This window comes from Coregonus clupeaformis, chromosome 3 (assembly GCF_020615455.1).
Source record: "Coregonus clupeaformis isolate EN_2021a chromosome 3, ASM2061545v1, whole genome shotgun sequence".
NCBI classification, from domain to species: Eukaryota; Metazoa; Chordata; class Actinopteri; order Salmoniformes; family Salmonidae; genus Coregonus; species Coregonus clupeaformis.
The window spans coordinates 14362697-14380488 of record NC_059194.1 but is presented as its reverse complement, the minus strand read 5'-3'; positions in this window follow the sequence as shown (position 1 = coordinate 14380488).

Genomic DNA, 17792 nt, shown 5'->3' with positions numbered 1-17792 from the left:
GTTTAAATGTATTTGGCTAAGGTGTATGTAAACTTCAGACTTCAAGTGTATATACACTGAGTGTACAAAACATTAGGAAAACCAGCTCTTTCCATGACATGGACTGACCAGGTGAATCCAGGTGAAAGCTATGATCCCTTATTGATGTCACTTGTTAAATCCACTTCAATCAGTGTAGATGAAGGGGAGGAGACACATTAAAGAAGGATTTTTAAGCCGTGAGACAATTGAGACATGGATTGTGTATGTGTGCCATTCAGCGGATGAATTGGCAAGACAAAATATTTAAGTGCCTTTGAACGGGGTATGTTAGTAGGTGTTAGGCGCACCGGATGGAGTGTGTCAAGAATTGCAACGCTGCTGCGTTTTCCACACCCAACAGTTTCCTGTGTGTATCAAGAATGGTCCACCACCCAAAGGACATCCAGCCAACTTGACACAACTGTGGTCAACATGGGCCAGCATCCCTGTGGACCACTTTCAACACCTAGTATAGTCCATGCCCTGAATAATTGAGGCTGTTGTGAGGGCAAAAGGGGGTGCAACTAAATATTTGGAAGGTGTTCCTAATGTTTTGTACACTCAGAGTATAATTAACATTATTAAAGTGACGAGTGTTACATTACTATTTACATATGGCAGCAGTCTCTAAGGTGCAGGATAGAGTGCCAGGTGGTATCCGGCTAGAACAGTGATCAAGGTTCAGGGCAGGGTACTGGGCGGAGGCAGGCTAGTGGTAACTGTTTAACACTCCGATGGCCTGGAGATAGAAGCTGTTTCTCAGTCTCTTGGTCCCAGCTTTGATGCACCTCTAGTTTCTCCGCCTTCTAGATGGTAGCGGGGTGAACAGGTCGTGGCTCGGGTGGCTGAGGTCCTTGATTATCTTCTTGGCCTTCCTGTGACACCGGGTGCTGTAGATGTCCTGGAGGGCAGGCAGTGTGCCCCCGGTGAAGCGTTGGGCTGACCACACCACCCTCTGGAGAGTGGTGCAATTGCCGTACCAGGCGGTGATACAGCCAGAGAGGATACTCTCACGCTGTTTGTGTGAAGGAACCATTTTAGGTTGTCAGTGATGTGCACGCCAAGGACCTTTAAGCTTTTGACCCTCTCCATTGCGGCCCCGTCGATGTGGATGTGGGCGTGCTCTCTCTGCTTTAAAAATTGTTAACAACAGATGACATATGAAATGGTTAAAGGTCACTGCCAAGGCAAGGCAAGGGTGCAAAACTACAACGTTTAAAGTTTGACTACTCAAACAGATAGGACCAACATTGTTAAGGGCAATAATAAAATATGACCCTTCATTTATAACATCTGGCCATTTCCAGAGGTAATATCTGAGATGAATGGGAAGAGCAGCAGGCCTCCTGATTCAGCCAGCCCAGTGTGTAGGGCTAGCTCTCTCCATACAGGCTGAGACTGACAGCCGAAATGCTGGTGAGTCTGGTCAGATGTTCATTGTCATCCTCAACTCTAATCTTAATGGTTAATAACCCTCTTTCAAAAGGCTCTGGAGCCTGTTCTCTGTCTAATAAGAGAGGTTAGATAATAACATTACCTGAAAAGACAATGTAGACTGCTGCCATTCACCTCCCATTGAGATGAACAGGCTTCTAGTACCGTAGGCTATATTAGTGTAACGATCCCGGCTGTCTGAGTCGGGTCCTGTCTGGTGACTAGTTTTTCCTGTTCGTAATCTCCAGTTTCCCGAGGGTTCGGGAACGCTCCGGGGAGCGCTCTGGTTTTCCGCACCTGCATCCCATCAGCAATCTGCACACCTGGTCCTGATCATCACCCTTCTTAGGCTCTGGCCGAACATCCAGTTCCTGCCGGATCGTTAGCTATGAACAGTATGTTTGTCAGCGTGTCAGCCTCTGAGCCCTTAGTTAGTTTTGTTGTTTTGCACCTTGTTACTTGCTGTGTACTGACCTCCGTTTTTGTTCTGTCTGCAGTCTCTCACCCGGAACCTTCACCCAACCTCTCGCCTGATGGTCGGCGGCTGCCGAGCCAGTACCGGACCAACCACTGCACCCTCAACAACCCATCCACGCCACCCGCTCTGTTCCCTGGATTATTCAGCCTCACTCGGAATCTACTAAATAAACACTCACCTTTCTCTCAACGTACCTTGTCCTTGTCTGCTTCTGGGTTCTGGCATAGTAAACCGTGACAGAACGATCCGGCCAGTAATGAACCCAGCGGACCTGGACTCCGTTCGCCATGCTATTACCCAGCAGGAGAAGATGTTGGGCCATCATAGCACGGTACTACAGGAGATCGCGTTGTCAGTTCGGAACCTTTCTACCGGTCTGGCGGAGGTCCAGAACCAACGTAAGTGTCCGGTGGAGGATCCACTACCGGTTTCACCCATCTCGCCTGCCGCTTCTGAAGCTGTGTCCATCCGTGAGCCCAAGGTTCCGACGCCGGATAAATATGAGGGGGAGCTGGGAAGATGCCGTTCCTTCCTTATGCAGTGTGGATTAGTGTTCGATCTACAGCCCTACTCTTATGCCACAGACAAGGCTAGGATAGCCTTTGTGATTGAGTTGCTGCGTGGTCGAGCGCTGGAGTGGGCTTCAGCCGTTTGGGAACGACAGGATCCCTGCATGGCTTCATACCAGGGGGTTCACGGCCGAGATGAGGAAGCTCTTCGACCATTCCGTCCGAGGGGGGGACGCAGCTAGGCGCCTGTTTTCGCCTTCGCCAAGGAACTCGCAGCGTGGCCGACTTCGTGATCGAGTTCAAGACGTTGGCTGTGGAGAGTGGGTGGAACGAGAGTCGCTGCAAGCGGCCTTTTACCAGGGTCTGTCGGAGCAGCTCAAGGATGAGTTGATCTCCTATCCGGAGCCTAGTGACCTGGACAGCTTGGTAGCCTTGTCTATTCGGGTGGATAATCGAGTCCGAGAGCGAAGGAGGGAGAAGCAATGGGGTCCGTCCAATCGATCAGCTTCTCAGTTCCCAGTCGAAGTCGGGTGGTGGACCAGAACACGTCGATCATTCTCCACCACAATGGATTAGTGGAGAGGTCCTCTCTCCCGATTCTGAACCCATGCAAGTGGGGCGGCACGGGTTAACCAAGGAGGAGCGTCAACATAGACGTAAGACCAACTGCTGCCTCTACTGTGGTAGCTCGGGACATTACATCTCCACTTGTTCCCGGCGGTCGTCAAACTGCCCGGCTCGCTAAAGTTGGGAGGACTTTTAGCGAGCCAGTTTCAACCTCTCAGTACCTCTGTCAGACCCCGTTTCCGGCTACCCCTTGTGAACAGGAATCAGAGCTTAGCGCTTAACGCTTTTATCGATTCAGGTGCCGATGGAAGCTTTCTTGATGCCGAGTTGGTGGAACAGCTGGGGCTTTCCAAGGAGCAATTGCCGGAAGCCATTGAAGCGACCACTCTGAACGGCAGTAGTCTGGCACGTATCACGATGAGGACTGAACCGGTTAAGATGCGGTTGTCGGGGAATCATTCTGAGATGATTTCATTCTTCATTCTGCCGTCTTCCCATGTTCCTCTGGTCCTTGGATACCCCTGGCTGAAGGAACACAATCCCACGTTCGATTGGGTGACGGGCAAGGTAACGAGTTGGAGCCTTGATTGTCATGCTAACTGTCTCAAGACTGCCTGCCCCCATTCGGTTCCCAGTCAGGTGATTGAGGCTAAACCCCCCAGATTTGTCCCTGGTTCCCGAGACATATCACGATTTGGGGAAGTTTTCAGTAAGCAGAAGGCTCTGTCACTCCCTCCCCACCGACCATATGATTGTGCCATCAACCTGGTCCCTGGAGCTGTCTACCCCAAGGGAAGGTTATACAGTATCTCCCGACCTGAACGTGAGGCGTTGGAGACCTACATCAAGGAGTCCCTAGCTGCTGGTCTCGTTCGTCCCTCGTCATCACCCCTGGGGCAGGATTCTTCTTTGTGGGTAAGAAGGATGGCTCTCTTCGACCGTGTATTGATTATCGGGGGTTGAATGACATCACGGTCAAGAACAAGTATCCCCTGCCCTTGATGAGTTCTGCCTTCGACTCCTTACAGGGTGCTACGGTGTTCACCAAGCTAGACCTACGCAATGCGTATCACCTGGTCCGGATCAGAGAGGGGGACGAGTGGTTGACGGGTTTCAATACACCGATGGGTCACTTCGAGTATCAGGTGATGCCGTTTGGACTGACCAATGCTCCAGCGGTATTCCAGAGTATGGTGAACGACGTCCTGAGAGATATGATCGGTCTCTTTGTGTTTGTTTACCTGGATGACATTCTGATCTTCTCGAAGGAACCTTCCGACCACGTCCAGCATGTCCGGCAGGTTCTGCAGCGATTGTTGGAGAATCGCCTGTTCGTGAAGGCCGAGAAGTGCGAGTTTCACGCCCACACGACATCCTTTCTCGGGTACATCATCTCCAGGGGAGAGATTAGGGATGGACCAGGAGAAGGTTAGAGCGGTTCTGGAATGGGCCCAGCCCGGTACGAGATTGCAGCTCCAGAGATTTTTGGGGTTTGCGAATTTCTACCGCAGATTCATCCGGGATTACAGCCGTGTGGCCGCTCCGTTAACTGCCTTGACTTCCAGTATCAGGACCTTCAAGTGGAATCCGGAGGCGGATCGAGCGTTTCTGGATTTGAAGAGGCGATTCACCAACGCACCGATTCTCTCTCAACCGGACACGGCCCGTCAGTTCGTCGTTGAAGTGGACGCGTCTGATGTGGGAGTTGGCGCCATCCTGTCGCAGCGATGCTCCACGGACAGTAAACTCCATCCCTGCGCCTACTACTCTCGTCGCCTTTCGCCTGCGGAGAGGAATTACGATGTGGGTAACCGGGAGCTTCTCGCGGTGAAACTTGCCTTGGAGGAGTGGCGCCACTGGTTGGAGGGGGCGGAGCAACCGTTTATTGTCTGGACTGACCACAAGAATCTTGCTTACGTGCAATCGAGCTAAACGTCTCAACTCCCGTCAGGCCAGGTGGGCGTTGTTTTTCGGGACGATTCAAGTTTGCCCTGACGTTCCGACCTGGATCTAAGAACGGCAAGGCGGACGCCTTGTCCCGGATGTTCTCCAAGACGGAGGAGAGTGGGTCCAAGACCGAGACAATTCTCCCCCGGAACTGCGTCGTGGGAGCAGTTATGTGGAAGATTGAGGAGGAGGTGCTGGCGGCCCTTCGGACTCAGCCCGGTCCCGGTAACGGTCCACCCGGTCGGTTGTTTGTGCCTGAGTCGGTTCGTCCGGCTGTCCTCAAATGGTCCCACGCCAGCAAGATGGCTTGTCACCCTGGCGTGGCTCGGACAATGGCGTTTCTTCGCAGACGTTTTTGGTGGCCTGCCATGGCCGAGGATACTCGGGGGTTTGTTGCTGCCTGTCCAGTGTGTGCGCAGAATAAGAGTACCAATCGGCCCAGCTCTGGACTACTTCACCCCTTCCTATTCCCCGGCGACCATGGTCGCATCTGGCCCTGGACTTCGTCACTGGGTTGCCCGCTTCTGAGGGGAACACGGTCGTTCTGACTATCGTGGACAGATTCAGCAAGTTCGCCCACTTTGTGCCAATTGCCAAGCTTCCCTCTGCCTCGGAGACGTCCGAGATCCTGGTTAGGGGAGGTTTTCAGGGTCCACGGTTTGCCCAGTGATATCGTTTCCGACCGTGGCCCTCAGTTTACCTCTGCTGTCTGGAAGTCCTTCTGTTTGGCCATTGGAGCTACAGTCAGTCTCACATCTGGTTTTCACCCCCCAATCCAATGGTCAGGCGGAGAGAGCCAACCAGAAGATGGAATCCACGCTACGCTGTCTGGTCTCCTCCAACCCCACCTCCTGGGTCTCTCAGTTGCCTTGGGTTGAGTATGCCCACAATACTCTTCCTACATCTGCCACTGGGATGTCTCCCTTCCAGTGCCTGTATGGCTACCAACCTCCCCTGTTTCCTTCTCAGGAGAAGGAGCTCTCAGTGCCTTCTGTTCAGGCCCATATTCGTCGTTGCCACCGGACCTGGCATCGGGCCAGAAAGGCACTCCTTAGAGTTCGGACCGGTATCAGCTCCAGGCGAATCGTCGCCGGATCCCCGCTCCCACCTATACCATCGGAGATAGGGTTTGGTTGGCCACACGGGATCTTCCGTTACGGACTGAGTCTAGGAAGTTGTTACCGAAGTTCATTGGTCCGTTTGTGGTGGAGAAGGTGATCAATCCAGTGGCAGTTCGACTCAAACTACCGAGGACGCTCAGAGTCCATCCCACCTTTCATGTCTCCTGCCTCAAGCCTGTCTTCCTCAGTCCTCTGTTGCCTCCTCCGCCTCCTCCTCCTCCTCCTCGGATGATCGGAGGTGGTCCTGCCTACACGGTGCGTCGCATCATGGATTCCAGACGGCGGGGCCGGGGTTTCCAGTATCTCGTGGACTGGGAGGGGTATGGCCCTGAGGAGAGGAGTTGGATTCCGCGGCGACAGGTCCTTGATGCGGACCTCATCAGTGACTTCTACCGCCTCCATCCTGGCGCTCCGGGAGTCCGCCCGGTGGCGTTCGTCGGAGGGGGGTACTGTAACGATCCCGGCTGTCTGAGTCGGGTCCTGTCTGGTGACTAGTTTTTCCTGTTCGTAATCTCCAGTTTCCCGAGGGTTCGGGAACGCTCCGGGAGCGCTCTGGTTTTCCGCACCTGCATCCCATCAGCAATCTGCACACCTGGTCCTGATCATCACCCTTCTTAGGCTCTGGCCGAACATCCAGTTCCTGCCGGATCGGTTAGCTATGAACAGTATGTTTGTCAGCGTGTCAGCCTCTGAGCCCTTAGTTAGTTTTGTTGTTTTGCACCTTGTTACTTGCTGTGTACTGACCTCCGTTTTTGTTCTGTCTGCAGTCTCTCACCCGGAACCTTCACCCAACCTCTGCCTGATGGTCGGCGGCTGCCGAGCCAGTACCGGACCAACCACTGCACCCTCAACAACCCATCCACGCCACCCGCTCTGTTCCCTGGATTATTCAGCCTCACTCGGAATCTACTAAATAAACACTCACCTTTCTCTCAACGTACCTTGTCCTTGTCTGCTTCTGGGTTCTGGCATAGTAAACCGTGACAATTAGCCCTGTATTGTAATACTGTATATTATGTAATCCATTTGAAAGGGGGGATGTGGTGATTTCTAAACAAAATGTCAGCTTCAATGTATTTTAGTACCTTGTACTTGTACTGTTGTGCAAAATAATGACATCTATGATCCTGTGCAAGGAGGGGGATAGTGTGTTGGTTTCTCAACAAAGTATCCATATAGATTTTAATCTTTCAAAGAACCATAGCACACATGAACACTCCATGACGGCTGATTGTTGCAAGAAATTGAAAAACTGGTAAGCATGCTGCAAGTGGTTCTTTAATCTTTTCCGCCACAATGTTCTAACTGATTACCTTCACATCATTCAGAGTGTGGTCATTTGTAGCTTCTAACGCCAAGGTAGTGGGATCGATTCCGAGGACCACCCATAGGTAAAACGACTGTGCTTTGTATATGATTATATATTATTAGATTGGGCTCTGGTCTCCTGCTGGGTCAGTAAATGTTTAACCAGTGAACTGTAAAAACGTCTGCCAAGAAATTCAATTTAGACAGAATGTTAAATGGTGATGAGTCAGATGACCCGTAACCATTAATGATGGCTGAATTGTTTCACTGTTTGCTCAACATTGCGGCAGTATGGACATTTCTCTGCCCACCACTTACCCTGTTACAGTCCTTCACCTCTTTACAGAGCAGAACAGTAGCTTAAAGCAAAGCATAAATAATGTATTGTTTGGAACCAACACAATGAATACCAATTCCCTCATATTGCAGAGCACTATCATCAAGGCTGATTGCAATACCCGATGTCATTAACTTCATCTGTGGCAATGCGCCGGCAATTGTAAATGGCCAGTTCAGACTACTGACACCAAGGTTACACAGCAACCTGAGACTGACTTCAGCTCCACTATAAGCATGGTGTTGCTTTGCCATCAGTCGTGTCAATGTGACGTTCTACCAGCGACACAGAGCGTGTTGCTTTGCCATCAGTCGTGTCAATGTGACGTTCTACCTAAATATTCATCCATTATGCGTCAGTACAATAGCTTTGGTCCAGTTTTTTGCAAGTGCTCATTAAACTGCTACTAGTGGTTGTACTAAATGATTTAATTAGGGAGTGAACGTTATTTATAGTTACAGTATATGGAGAAAATCTGACTCCTCTGAAATGAAAATGGAAAGATTTATTTTACCTAAACCCTCCCTGAACACTTGATATTTTTTTTTGGGACACTCCCCTTTACCCAAAATAAAAATTTTAACAAATTGTATTACAGGGAACATGTCTACCATTTACCCTCACTTCTTAGAAAAACCAGAGCCTTATATGCAGTTATGCAGTTTTAAAAAATGGTTATTTGTCCTGTTAGCATTGATAGAGCACAGGGCTGAGGGCCAGAAGGTTGTGGGTTCACAGACCACCGTGGACAAGAATAGGGCTGGAAAGATTTCCTTTATAGTAAAAGCATTGCATTAATCTATCATCGTATTTACAGGTCCGAGAAAAAATTGCCTTTTATAAACATTTCATGCAATTCTACATAATTTTACATATTAGCAGAATATTTTTTAATACCACACAAATTGCTGAAATTACAGGCTAAGAATGAACAGAGAGACAGGCCTATGTGTTCATCTTATCATATTTCTCCAATGCCCAATCAGTGTGTCTTGTTTGCCATGAAACTGTCCCTGTTAGCAAATATCTGAGACATCATTAGGCATGGTACTTTCAAAAGTTAGGCCTATCTTTCCATCCCAGACAGAGTAGGCCTACCGACGCAGAAAAATGTAAGCTTTAACTGCTGGCTACTCATCTTCCGTGGCCTAACCCAACGAGAGAAGGTCACAATTGTTTCCCTAAAAGCTGTCTGGGTTTAAACATCTTCTATTGTACAGAAAATGAATAGCTTAATCAATTGATAGTAACAGAATTAGATTACTTCCCAAGCAAAGTCAATTTTTTTGTCTCCTCGGCTATAGATGGTTGTAGCTCAGCCTCTGGATGTCAAAGAAACAAAAATGATATTCCCATATGCATCGGAGTCACGTCTTTCCCCGGTATTTTACAGCTTGTTTCTAGCATAAAGCATCGTGGACGAAAGCGGTGTTATAGATCACTTAATATAATTGGATCCGTTTTATTTTCTTAACAATCTTAAGCTAACAAGGGGTAGGCCTGTGCTTCAAGTTTCAGAACCATAATGCAAGTTACTTGAATCTGGTTTATCGTGAGGTCAATAGCTCTGATAAATACATCATGGGCAAGAAACATATTATTTTTAATCAAATAAATTATAGTAGTAAAAATCTATCAAAGTTGACCTCTGGTCCTCCTTCTCATCTTGGCGCTCTCCTTCTCAAACTGAACAGAACATATAGGCTATAGGCTGGTCCACGCGCAAGATGGTGAATGTTTGGGATTAGGCATAATCAAAACAACAACAAAAAATTGAAAAAGCCTTTGACTCTCCTCCTGAACTGCCACCGTAGGCCTACACAGCACAGTCACTGTTTAGGCAGCACACAATAACCTTTTTGATCAGCAAGAGCAGATCAGGCTGGGCACACATCAATATATAGCCTAATAACTCATTCTAAAGCACTGAGAAATATTGAAATGTAATCAACAACAAATTACATGAACCTCCCCTGGACTAGATTTTAAAAAAAAGACTAAACCCTCTCCTTAACTGAAATTGAAAAAGCATGACCCTCCCCCATTTTCCTCCAGGTAATCCTTCTGTAAATGTCGATCCATACCTTACACAAGTTGCTTTTGTTTACATTGTGAACCTAGCTAGTCAATGTAGCTAGCTAGCTAGTAGTAGTAGCTTCTTGACTTCATAAATCTTACTAAAATAACCAACCAAAATCAACTATATTTATCACTATTTCAAGTCACAATATAGAATGAATACGTGCGTCAGCCATCGAGAATTGAACCTCTGCGATTCTTGAGCTTGGACGCTGCCATTAAACATGACGCAATGCGAGCGCAACACTGGCAGTGAAGCAGCTTTCATTGATTTCAGAAGAATTTCCTCAATGCCTGACGCCCGATGGCTATAGTGTAGCAGGGCCGTTAGAGGGAATGAGAGAGAGAGAGAGAGGAAATTATTTTCTGGGTTCCATTTTTTTTTTACATTAGACTCAGTCTCTGCCCCCTGCAAGCCCCCTGCAATTGGTTGGATTCTGCATTAAAGAGGACTGGGAACTGGGCAGAGTTAACCACAGAGAACACACACAGAAATAGCCTGAAATTCTGGGGCAAAACAATATGTTTCAGCACTCCTCAAACGTAGGCTACATATTTAATATCACCGCAAACCTGTAGTTGTCAATTACTGTTTTATAGATGTGGCCAGAGTGGCTGATTCTGATGTTTGAGGCCTCTGACTATAATCCAGTGTTGCTCTCTATGATTGGCTACAAACACAAGCTTTGACTTCCTTCAGATATTACCCATTAGGGGTAGAGTGGCATATGGGTACAAGCCCACAGCTCTCTAGTGCAATATGGCATTCTCCCCATCTCAGCTACACACATACACACACAGGCCTGTCAGCAAGAGCAACAACAGGTGTCCAAAGACTGCCATGGTCACATAGTTCAAAGGACAGCTCAGGTTTACAGGGTCAAAAGTACAGATGGGCCACAACCTAAAAACAAAACCCTCAAAACCTCCTCTATGTTACACATGAAAATAGTCTACAGCCAGCTCAGGTGAAGTGCCGCCTTGCTATCTTCCAAATGTAATTTAAAGTGAGACAGGCTTCTTCATCACCAGCGGCTATGAGAGGAGCTCCATTGTCCTTCCCCATGTCTCCTCACACATTGGTCATGGCACTGAGCAGACTGCTCAGCTCTGTCTGGCCCAATTGACTGATGGATTTCCAGCCTCTGCATCGGCCAAAGCTATTAAAGGGTCTACTGGAGCGAAATGGCTTTACTGTTTCCCAGGGTGCTGCCATTGGCTCAGAGATTCCTGCCTGCTATTGTCTCAGACCGCTGTGACTAAGTACATTTCTTGCTAGACAAGCACAAACACTTTAATATCCCAATGCACACAATAAACTAAAAATGAAACAAATCCCATCATCGACATGGACTGTTGTTTTAACTGGTTATTAGCACTGCTGTGGCCATAGAAAGTGACCCAAGGCAAATTAATTTCCCTCTGGCAGTTAAAGTAAAGAACATTGTCTAAATTGATGTCTTTAGGGTAACAAAACGACGTCAATGTAAACATTTAACATTTACATTTAAGTCATTTAGCAGACGCGCTTATCCAGAGCGACTTACAAATTGGTGCATTCAACTTAGGATAGCCAGTGGGACAACCACATCTTGATCACAGTAAGTACACTTCTTCAAACAAGCAGCTGTGAGCAAAGTCAGTGCAATGAGGGACAACTACATCTCGATCACAATAAACACATTATTATACTGTAATTTCTACTGCCTCAGTTTTCTACCATAGCTCTCTATGATTATGATGGTGTTCTGCAAAGATTGACGACACATGCAAAGGTTCTATCGTGACATTCAAAATAGGTAATGTGCAACAAACTGCATTCAAGTGAACGTTTTGTACACACAGTACCAAGAAAAATACAAATTAAGCATGATTAGCATGATGCTAAGGACATTTCCGATTTTACACTAAGACTGCATAAAAAGGGTGTCACGATCGTCGGGAAGAGAGGAGGACCAAGGCGCAGCGTGGAAGGTGAACATACTTATTTATTTAAATGATTAAACGAACAAAACAACAAATCGATAAGTGACGTCCAAAGGTGCAAAACACAAACATACACAGGAACAAGATACCACAAACACTGTGGGAAAAACAGCCTGTCTAAATATGGTTCCCAATCAGAGACAACCAGCAACAGCTGACACTCGTTGCCTCTGATTGAGAACCACTCTGGCCAACATAGATATACATGAACTAGAATAAACAAAGAACACACACCCTGGCTCAACATACAAGCGTCCCCAGAGCCAGGGCGTGACAGAACCCCCCCCCCCCCCAAAGGCGCGGACTCCGACCGCGCCAACCAAATACCACAGGGGAGGGACCGGGTGGGCACTCCGCCTTGGCGGCGGATCCGGCTCCGGGCATGATTCCCACTCCCTCTCTAACCCCCCAAAGTACCTCTGGTCCGGTCTGGCCCTGCTGGCCGGAGCTGGACTGATCACCGGTGGAGCGGGTTGCTCTAGCTCCGGCGTGGAGCAGCTGACCGGTGCCGGACCAGGCACCGGTGGAACAGGCACGGGCTGTGCCGGACTGATGACGCACACCACTAGCTTGGTGTGGGGAGCAGGAACAGGCCGGACCGGGCTGACGAAGCGCACCACTGACTTGGTGCGGGGAGCAGGCACGGGCCAGACGGGGCTGACGAAGCACACCACAGGCTTGGTGCGGGGAGCAGGAATGGGCCGGACCGGGCTGACGAAGTGCACCACAGGCTTGGTGCGGGGAGCAGGGACGGGCCGGACCGGGCTGACGAAGCGCACCACAGGCTTGGTGCGGGGAGCAGGGACGGGCCGGACTGGGCTGACGACGCGCACAACAGGCTTGGTGCGGGGAGCAGGAAAAGGCCGGGCCGGGCTGGCGCCGCGCACCACAGACTTGGTGCGGGGAGCAGGAATGGGCCGAACCGGGCTGACGATGCGCACCACAGGCTTGGTGCGGGGAGCAGGAACGGGCTGGACCGGGCTGACGAAGCGCACCACAGGCTTGGTGCGGGGAGCAGGAACAGGCCGGGCTGGGCTGGCAACGCGCACCATAGGCTTGGTGCGTGGAGCAGGAACAGGCCGGACCGGGCTGACGACGCGCACCACAGGCTCGATGCGAGGAACAGGAACAGGCCGGACCGTACTGGGGACACACACCACTGGCCCTACGCGGGGATCAGGAACGGGCCGGACCGGACTGGTAACACACCCCAGTCCCTCTCGCCGTGCCTCTACACTTTTCCTCCCCTCTGTGACCAGTGGCCCCCTTAACCTGGCGGCCTCCTCTGCAAACCCGCTGGACCGCTCTATCACGGCCTCCTGCTGCCCCGTCGTCCACGGGTCTCTCTCTTTCTGGGGGTCTCTCCTCCCCGTGGGCCAGGCCTCCATAGCTCTCGCCAGACTTTCGCTCCTCTGCTTCCAAGTCCAGCCTCTCTCCTCCTCACACGGCTTGACCCAGTCGAGGAGGCAAAGGAGATCCGCTAGAGATTCCCCTGGTGATGGCTCCTGGACACGCTGCTTATTCCAGTTTTGGTGGGATCTTCTGTCACGATCGTCGGGAAGAGAGGAGGACCAAGGCGCAGCGTGGAAGGTGAACATACTTATTTATTTAAATGATTACACGAACAAAACAACAAATCGATACGTGACGTCCAAAGGTGCAAACCACAAACCTACACAGGAACAAGATCCCACAAACACTGTGGGAAAAACAGCCTGTCTAAATATGGTTCCCAATCAGAGACAACCAGCAACAGCTGACACTCGTTGCCTCTGATTGAGAACCACTCTGGCCAACATAGATATACATGAACTGGAATAAACAAAGAACACACACCCTGGCTCAACATACAAGCGTCCCCAGAGCCAGGGCGTGACAAAGGGGGGGTGGGGGGAGACTGTCTCCCTTTACGCCACAGACCTAACTATTTCCACATTATTACTGGTCACATCTGTATTACGAAACAAATCCTCTATTTTTATTCATGAGACAGATGGGTTGGATGGCCTGGGCCTCTTCTGGGTCTCTGTTATTTAAGTGTGCCCGTCATGGTTGGGCAAACGTCGAGCTGATTCCCACTCCTAAAACCCACTGACAGTACCATTTCCCACAAGGCCCTCTGAAGACACAGGGGACATTCAGTAGCAAAGCAACAGAAGTCGACAAGGCTGAGGAGAAAATAACCACAAAAACGAGACACTGTCTTCATGTTGCATAGCAACTGAACTGACTTCAAGTGGTGCATCCATAGAATTTGTTCTCAGAGTCTCATTCAATTGTTATGGGTACATCTCTGTTGCCAGGTGTTTAGAAGAAAAAGGGAATTGTTTTTAAATGTCATCAGAAATAAGCAGAGAAAACAGTATGCAAAGCCAGCAATGGTAGATGTGGTTTAAATAATAATAATAATATAGTATAATAATATGCCATTTAGCAGACGCTTTTATCCAAAGCGACTTACAGTCATGTGCGCATATTTTTTTTAACGAATGGGTGGTCCCGGGGATCGAACCCACTACCCTGGCGTTACAAGCGCCATGCTCTACCAATTGAGATACAATTGAGCTACATCTAGGCATGTCTAGATTCTTGCTTCCCTGCAAGATCAATTACACGTCACTTCTTCAGCTGACATACACATAGTTCCAGTTGATGGATAAAACAGAAGGCTCAACTTTGAAAAAGGGGGTTAAACTGGTTCAAAACGTTCAGGTGTGTTGGTCACGTATTTCCCTTTCCTCTCCATTGTAGCGAATGGGGCCTAGCAGAAAGGACCTCGGTCTTCTCTCCATTGTAGTGAGTGGGGCCTGGCAGAAAGGACTTCTGTCTCCTCTCCATTGTAGTGAGTGGGGCCTAGCAGAAAGGACCTGCCTGGGAGCCTTATCTTGCTGTGGAGCATGAAGGGCTGTGAAGCCTGTGCTGTGGTTTCTATTGGCAGGATGATGGAGGGAAAGCCTGCCTCCCCAGATAAAAAGCCTCTCTCTTCTCAGAACAGCTCAGCAGTACTGCTGTTTTCTGCCGGCTCTGGAGAAACTGTTCCTACAGCCATTTGCAACCTCCACTGGAGACAAGCTGATTTAACTGACTGTGGGAGGGGGCATAGACCGGCGAGTGAGGAGGATAGAGAAAGATGGAGACACAAAGAGAGGAGGGGGCAGAGACTGGTGGGTGAGGATGGATGGGGACAAACTCAGGGATGAGGAATGGGGCATATACTGGTGCAGGGAGAATGGGGATAGGTACAGGGGGAAGGGAGGAATGGGAAATATACTGGGGAAGGAGGACAGAGACAGAGGGAAGGATGGGGGAAAGATATTGGTGGAAAGATGGAGGGGAGTAGAGACAGAGGGGAGGATGGAGGAAAGATACTGGTGGAAAGATGGAGGGGAACAAAGACACTGATGGACCATTATACTCCCAGAAATGTCACCTACCTGGAACTCAGGGGAAAAGTCTTGTCATGTGGAATGTTCGACTGCGATAGCACATCCAGGGAGAGATTGGCTCCAGGACTGCTAATCGAGTTCTTTCATAAAACTATTTTCAAAATTATTTCCTGGACAAACAATAGAATCTGCCTCCACACTGCCTATGCACAAAACATACACAAAGATACGTCCTATACAGGTAATAGGCTTTATTTTTGTGATACAGTTAATTTAATTACATTTCAGTGAAGTGAAAAGTTGATCTTATTCATGTGGTAAGAGTAAGAACCTCAGAACAAACCTCCAGGGCTGTAACACACCTCATAAACAAACAAAAGTCAAGTAACTAGATGAGCTAAAATGTCATGTATAGTTCAGCCAATACAAAAACCGCCTCTGAAATTGAAAGCGTTATTCTATAGGCCTATATTGAGCAGATTCTCATAAACCTGCATAGATTAGTTTTACTTGAGCCTAACCCTCCATCTACGGCACCTCCTCTGTAACCCTGGTGTGCTTCTACTCAGATGATCGATCATGAGATGTGACTGTGTAAGACATGATCACCAGGTCTCTGGAGTAGGACATTCAGGGTGCCTGCAGAGTAGTGTTCCAGGACTCTTCCCTCACTGTGGGCCTCTCATAGAGAGGACAATTCCTATTTCTATGGGTTGCACTCCATAGGCATGGTGAGGAGGCGGCGTTGGGATACACATTCCCCTCTGTGCCCTGCCAGGCGTTGGGATACACATTCCCCTCTGTGCCCTGCCAGGCGTTGGGATATACATTCCCCTCTGTGCCCTGCCAGGCGTTGGGATACACATTCCCCTCTGTGCCCTGCCAGGCGTTGGGATACACATTCCCCCGCTGTGCCCTGCCAGGCAGGGGGCTGGACGCTGAGCTGGCAGATCAGACCACTTGCCCCATTGACCCTGCCAGCCTATTTATACCCAGGACAATAAATGACTGCTGGCCAGCCAGCAACCAACAGGCCCTGAGGGAATGAGAGCTGTGGAGTTCCCCTGCTGGAGGAAAGATGGAGCTAATGAATACTCTGATGACCTTACGCCTTCTTTTCCCTGCCAGGATATCCCAGAGTAGACAACTAATCACAGCAACACATCAACAATCCCCTCTCCCTGCACCCTAGGGCCAGATTACCGATTGGGCACGCAGATAGCATATGATATCAATATGTGTAGAATAGCAGGAAATTAGCTTTAAAACTGCAACTTTTTCTCCCTGCACCATGGCAAAATGTGTTGAAATGCAGGTAGTTAGCTGATATCCTCCCAAAAAAATGTTTTGGTTTTTTGGGGAGAACAAACACATGCTAGCACAGCCACAAACAGTTAGGATTCTAAACTCGGTGACAAGCAGAAATGACAAACAGAAAATAGATTTCTGGGTTTACATTTTTCTTAGATGGTGTAATATCCAGGGACTTATGTAACCTTCTGATTACATTTTTGTAAGTGAACAATCTCGAGGTAGGCGTTTGATATGCATAACAGGCATATTCTCTCTCAATGTTAGACAATGGCATCCAGGCCTATAGAGATGTACAACCTCATACAAAAACTTTGATTTGGCATGTCTTGACATGCTGTCAGAGTACCAGACATCTAAAATCGGAAGAGCAGAATATACCACAGACAAACTAAACTATGACACTTCCCAAACCACCTTTACTACTTCTCTTGAAACTGACAAGCATTTCACTCCATCCAGAAGCCTATTATAAATGTGGCTATGAATGTAACTAGCTTTGTGCTTTATTGGCCTCTGTCTTAAGAGTGCCTGTCAAAGCTTAAGTGGTTGAGAAATCAAAAACCTTGTTAAAAAAAGAACTACTCTGAGTTCTTTGCTGAGCTTAAATTCCCTGGCTGAGGGAATGGAGAGAGTTACTTAACGCGTCAACTTCAGAGTGAGAGTGAGAGTTTGTTTCTGGAGTTGCCATTAGTCAACCTTTTTTAATGAATAGCGATCCTATCCTTTTGCTTCCCTTTAAAAATAGGAAAGGCTTGAAGGGGAGCTAAACAGTTATCGGGTGGAGGGGGACTGGACAATGTTAGCCTGTGTAACATGAGATTCACTGTGGGGCAGCATTCACCATTTGGTTTCTGAGACAGAGAGAGAGACATAGAGAGAGAGAGAGCAGAGCAGAGTCTGTGTTCTGGAGGGGAGAGCACTGCATTTCTTCAGGAGACGGGTGCATGCAGAGACAGACTAGAGCAGTACATGTGAAGACACTAGCACACGGAGAGGACAGTAGGATTAACACCCTACACTCAGGACTCCATCTCAATGACAAATGGCTTCACTGCACTTAACCCAAAAGCTGCAGATGAAAAAAAAAAAATTCCATGTTGATGAGACAACTTGACCCAAGTTTGCTTCAAAACTTTCAATTGAAACAAAACATTCAGTTGTGTTATTTCTGCTATGAGAATTGAAATATTTGCCACTTTGTTAGGCAGTAAAACATTATACAATGTATGGAGTAGGCATCATAAATCATATGGGACTGTATTGAGTAGGCATCATAAACCATATGGGACTGTATTGAGTAGGCAT